The sequence below is a fragment of the Lactuca sativa genome, chromosome 2, assembly GCF_002870075.4.
Source record: "Lactuca sativa cultivar Salinas chromosome 2, Lsat_Salinas_v11, whole genome shotgun sequence".
Lineage (NCBI taxonomy): Eukaryota > Viridiplantae > Streptophyta > Magnoliopsida > Asterales > Asteraceae > Lactuca > Lactuca sativa.
The window spans coordinates 31,129,233-31,135,905 of NC_056624.2; positions in this window are offsets into that span (position 1 = coordinate 31,129,233).

A 6,673-nucleotide genomic window follows, 5' to 3' on the forward strand; every position below is an offset into this window, starting at 1 on the left:
ATGTCCGCTCTCCCTACAGGAGATTCTGGTTACCAACTAGACGACGGAGAAGGCCGTGTCCTGAAGATGCATCCCTAATAGTGGGTAGAGACTTCCAAATAGTGGGTAGTGTGTAAGTGCTGAACTAGAGGTAGAGACTTCCCAATAGTGGGTTTCTAATGTAAGTGTAGACTAGAGGTAGAGACTCTTAACTGAACTGACTAGAGAATTCCTATATGTCCATACTCATATACATAATATATAACTAATGAATCAAACGACCTTCGGACGACCATCCGATCCCACCAGACCACATCTCAACGAAGAAAAGGAAATAGGGCGGACGAGCCTTCCTAAGTCTTTCAATCATTACTTATATGTATCTATATACGCACAGACATACATCGAACTACGGCTGGGGGTGTATTAAGTGGAAACATATCATTATGGTGTGAATTCATACAGTGTGGATAGATCGAGTCATGAAGTATAAGCGTACCAGGTATAAGCGATATAGACACAATAACAGGTATAAGCAATATAGAGACAATAATAGGTATAAGCGATATAGAGACGATAACAGGTGTAAGCGATATAGAGACCATAACGTGTATAAACACATCTCGAAGTGTAAGCGTTATCGAGTAGGAGTTTAAAATACATGAAAGCGAAGCAGTGGTATCTAACAAGTAAAAGTATAAGTCGTGAAAGGATACTTTGATGAAAAACATTTATACTCGGGGAAAATCACAGTTTTTATTCTTTTGTAAAATATGTTTAAAAACCTTTGGAAATCTTTCATAAACCAGTTTATAATGAATTTGGATAAATCAGTATAAGTAAAAGTTTTGAAACAATTAAAAATCATTATAGTGTCTAACTCGGTAAAACAGTGTAATGTGTGGTAAAATCTTGTGCATCCGGGTTATCAATCACACGTGATTGATATGATAACTGGCATGTTTAACTTGTATTCCCCCCTATAAAACATGTAAAAACATTTAAAGGTTCATTCAGGTGTATGAACTCACCTGGTGTAATTAGGTCCGACGAAGGTGTAGTTTGGGCGTTCGGTGTCACATAAAGACTCGAACACACTCAATGACCTATTTAACATATGATAACATATGTTCACATACAATTAGTATATTTAATACTAATTAAACAAGTATACGTGCTCAAAGGAGCGGAAAACACTTTGGTTAAGTGTTTTGGTGTCCGGGTAGCGTCTAAAGGTGTGTATCGCTAGGGAATGGGATTTTTCTAAGTACATTTCCAAAAAGGCATGAGTGGGTTTAAGGCTTCTAAGGGCATCTTATAGGAGTTTACGGCCTAGGGACAACTCCTAAGGGAGTTTATGGCCGTAAACTCTCATATCATGGATTTAATGAAGTTTTAAGCCCTTAAATCATTCCTAGCATTTTATAAAAATAGTCTAAGGCCATTTGGGGGGAAAAACCACATTTTTGGAACATTTATGGGTGTTTACAGCGTTGGTACATACCTGGGCCATAAACCCCTTTTTCCCTTTCATTTCATTGTGTTTAAATGGTTTAAACCCGAAATGTTAAGCCCCTAATTTATGTATTAAGCCCTAGGGTGGTTTGGGAGTGCTTTTGGGGCCTTTTAACAAGATTAAGAGGTGTTTACGGCCTAAGCTTGTGCTTGGGCTGTAAACTCTTTTTTACCCCCTAAATTGATTGCTTTAATTGATCAAACACTCCTAGGCTAAATCCCTAATTTATTTCCTAGCCATTAGGGACAAGTTTGGGGTCTTTTGGCCTTGATTAAGGGGTTTACGGCCTAAGAAGGAGCTTAGGCTGTAAACTCCATTCTAACAGCTTCTAAGTCCGAATTTTTAGCTATAAACACAAATCAATATGTTTAGAATAAGCTAGGGTAAGTGGACTTACGATTTGGAAGCGTTTGGTTGCGGATTTGGGGCGAAAACGGGTCTAGAGAGAGAGTATAGAGAGAGTGTAAAAAGTCTCCAGTGGACTCCACTCACCTTTATATAGGGTTCCGAGTCGGGGCTCATTGGAATTTTACCCGATACTATCGTTAAACGGGGCTTTTGGTCGCACCCGATTTAGTGGTCGTAATAATAAAAACTAACTTTTCCAAATAAATGGAATTGTGTGTTGTGTGTTTTTATTCCCTTTCATCACGACTTAACGGCATATTAAACATAAACAATTGAAATGTTTATTAAATTGACGACCTCTAATTAACGGAACTTTTATAACTGGAATATTCCGTTAACGGTAACGGGGAAATGTAACGGAACAACTTGGGTTGTCACATCATCCCCCCATTAGAGGGAATTTCGTCCCGAAATTCAGGTCTAGGCAAGGAAGTAGGTATGACTGGCCAAGTAGAGGTAAGGGAGTACTTCCTGTACGGTTGTCCTCGCATTCCCAAGCGAACTCTAGTCTGTGTTTGTCATTCCCACAGACCTTCACGTACGGGATGCGAATTTCGACTCGTGTAGCTAGCGGGTTCCGACTGGTGTATCTATGAAGTCAGGGTCCTCAATGGTTTCTATCAAGATGGGTGAGCTACGAAAAGTGTTTTCAGGAAATCACGTATCAAGTCTAAGAAATGGATCGGTCGGGGTGTGAATCTTGTGGTATATCCGAAGGTAGTAGCGGTCTGACGAAAGTTGGCCCAAATCTCCGTGAGGATGTCAGATGGTCCTAAGCTCTTGGAATGGTAGAGCTTTTCAGCACTTAGAACATAGTGTACTTCTATGGCACGATCCTCACTGGCGTGATCGCCATTCCGAAGTTCCTAACGTTCTCTCCCGTACTGGTAGTGTAGTCCTTCAGGTTGGTTCTTAGGAAGCTCGGGTTGTCCTTGATTTCATGTTTCCTTTCAACTGGCTGATAGAGACTTTCTAGGTCATTGGATGGGTTGTGTATCTACGGTTATCTGTCTGCGGTAGAGTGTCTATCTCAAGCTTGTGCAAAATGGACCTGCACTAACGAACCTTGAGACACGGAAACCCTGAGGGTCGGGGAGATAGTGTTTCACCAGACGAGTGTTGGACTATCTCAGGAGGTGGTTCTACTATCTCTGGGTGAGATAGTATTCGTGGAACACCTAATAGTCCAATGAATCTCTAATACTTTTGTTTATTCTAGCGTGGAAAGTGCATGCTCCTACATAACCTTTCGACTAATCACCAGGACTGTTGTCAAGTCTATAACCTCTTCGGGGTCTGGGTCATGAGGCTTAACGCAACTACCTCCGCCCTTGACCAAGTATTCTTGGCTGCGAAGGTTATCCTGTGGTTCTCGGTATCCTAGTGTTCACTTCGGAGAACGTATTTAATCGTCTACAGGGCGACGACGATTTCCTCCATGCAAGAGGGTGGAGGATCATAGGCACTACTTGTCTGTAACGGGATGGACGAAGTGCCTGAGTAATGTGAATATCTACTGTAACTACTCTTCCGAAGGTTCCGAGTTTCCTCGGTCTAAGTCAAATCTAGTGAGTACAGGGTCTCATTGCTCGGAACTTTAATAGCTCAACCTGCGGTGATTCTCTTGACTCCGGCTCCTATGTTATGGAATAGGGTGAAGGGTTTTGCTAACAGGTTCGTGGTAGAGCTCATGCTTAGCCTAACAACAAATACTGGGTGTATGCAAGCAGTATATAATTGAGGTCGGCAGGATGTTCAGCTGTGCGACTCCACCCCAAACCCACAACCCAATGAGGAACAGGGAATAGGGAGGAAACACACACCTTAAATCTTTTTGATCTCAATTATATGCCACCTTTGTGCATATACCTGGTTATAGTGGTCAGTCTCATGAGTTTTGTTCTCTAGGTTCACGAACCTGATGTGTGAGGTGCGAAGGGTCTTTCTGGGGATTCTTCTGAGTATGCTCCGGATGGTTGTTGTCTTCTGAAGTATCTACAGTGTCGTTCACTTCGGTTTCCATCTGACTACGAGGGGTCGGTCAACAGCTTACGGTACCCTCTCTTGGGTACTTCGGAAGGTTTGAGATAAGAGAGACGATTGACGGATCGCATTAGGTTTGATTATTTGTGTTAGGTTTAGGTTCGGGAGAACCTTTATTTGCCGACATGGCTATAGAGAAAGTTCTCTTTTACACAGCACTAAGGATGCACACATGGTTGCACGAAGTCAAACCATGATCAATAGAGTTGTCGAAGTTGGCACACTTCGAGATGATATATAATGAAGATCGATAGAGTCATGTGCCGAACAGGCACACAAGTTCTAGGCGTCTCGGGTTTCGTCCTATGTATCACTACCGCGGATACTTGGACTGATAGAGTCGACGCGGAACTATAGAGAGTTCTAAGTGTTTCCGAATAGAGTATCTTTTCATGAATTAATTCTCACAAGGCATTTCTATAATCGCCTCACATATACTAGTCATGTATATTTAAGGTGGGGAGGAATGTTGACTGAGTGATCCCGCCCTAAATCCACAACCAAATGAGGAACAGGAAATGAGGCAGCATTCGCTCACTCTAGGTCTGTCCATCTTAACTATACATGGTCGTGACGTATATGTTTAGCCATTATAGTTTTACCTAATGAATTTTTAAATTTTAATACAGTGCTGCGACTTTCGCCTTATTGGGGAAATATTTACATTTGAATTTGTCTTTATTGTCTTTAGTTTAGTTATCCGAGATCGAGAGACGTACCAAAAATCTACTGAGTTCCTTGACGCTTCCTCCTAAGTAGTAGAGTTAGGCTCCTCCTATGTCTTTGTTGTTTCCTTCAGTTGGCCAATCCCTTTTGAGGTGTCCAACCGCACCACATAGACGGCAAACTGGATTGGTCGTCACTTTGGTGATTGATGCAATATGCTCCACCGGAGTTCTGCATACGCGAGTAGTATGTCCCTTCATGTTGCACCTAGCACAATAGAGTTCCTGGCAGGCACCATGATGATGGTAGTTGCACTTGCTGCAGTGGGGAAGGTCTCCTAGGTATGGTTTTCTTGAGGTCGGGAGGGAAGGATTGACAGGGGTATAGACTGCCTCAGCTCGTCGGCTTTCAGAAGGTCCTTGAGCCGAGGTACTTCCCTCCTCTATCATGATCTTTCTCATTAGTGGATTCGAGTGAGGTTCTTCGGTGACTGGGTATGAAAGTGTTGGTTGCTGTTGTCCATTGCTAGGATCGGAAATCCCGATAGGCACCTTGCTAAAATTGGCGTTGTTAGCATCCAAGTGAGCCATGACAGCTGCTACGGCTACCGAGACTGCAGCTTGGAACGTAGCTTCATCAAATAAGAGAGTAGGTTTCTTGCTTGTGGACTGGTTGCGTTTCTTTAGAGGCAAGGTTTTTCCTACACGGAAAGGAATACAAGATAATGAGAGACGATGGCTAACCCTGGACATATCTGTCCTGACTGTATTAGGCATAAACTTTCCCGTGCCTCGGGTACTGGTGGTCTAAGTGTCAACCTACATCCCTATGATGTAGTCCTGGTATTCGAAGTGGGTGTATGAATATCGGAAAAAGGCCATAAGATGTGAGTCGTTCCTACAAAGTTACCTTTATACTGGGAAAGGTTTCACTCTCCGGCCTGGAGAGATTTGAGAATAGTTCGAAACGAATTGCGGAAAGAGAGGCTCACAAGGGCAAATGACTAAATTCTCTCAATAGAGATGCGGGGATCCGCCCTAATCATGTGTCTGGCAACGGGAAACGACGATTTTACCTAACACATAGCGTGAGTAGTGTAACCACTAACTCACTAAATTGTATTATTTTATGGGTGTATTAGTGTGACGAACACGAGGAAAAAGAGAATTCCCGGGTTCCAAGTACTGGCTCCCTCGGTCTGCCTCGTATCTTTGACTGGAATCGGCGTTGGTTTCCTTCGGGTAGTTTCCTAGGGTTTTCTTCTCGTATGGACATATTGAATTTCTACTTTACCCCACTTCCGAATCTGATAATGGGTGTCATCACCTCATAAAGGGCAACTGGGAATCTCGGAAGTTTAGGCAAATTTCTCACCAATGTCCCTAAAAGAATATGGGCACTTTGTGCATTCAATAGTCTCAACCCAGTTCATTTATTTCCGAACATGAAATATTCTCAATGAACCTCTCATGGATCTGAATCAACTCTTCTGCCGAGTACTGAAGTGGATAGGGTTGTCTACAGGGTTCGCGCGAGAATGGAAATGTCTAAAGAATCCTAAGAGATTATTAACATTTCACTGTATGATCCATATCGAGTCCTGCTACGATTACACAGGGTATACAAATCATATATAACTTAGATCCGATAGGCCTTCGAATATGTGATACTACTCTAGAGCCACATCCCAACGAGGAAAAGGAAATAGAGCGAAACCACACATTCTTAGCCTATAGGATCCTTATTATATATAACCTTGGGAGTACACCCTCTGTAGTCGTAGGTATATCAATAAGGATCTTTTTTGTTATTCACGCAAGGTTGTTTATGTTTCCAAAAATACCCCTATGGTATTTTAATTTTTGTTTGTTTCTTATCTTTTGAATATGATTCTGGGATTAGTGTGAATCTTTTAGTGTTCTAAAATACTCCTATAGTATTTTAACTTTATGTTTGGCTCTAACATTCCTAGTTGGTAAGCTTCAGACCTGTTGCAACACCACTATCACTCCCAAGCACACGTTCATCGCATCTCGAATAAATGTAGTTGTCACACCCCCA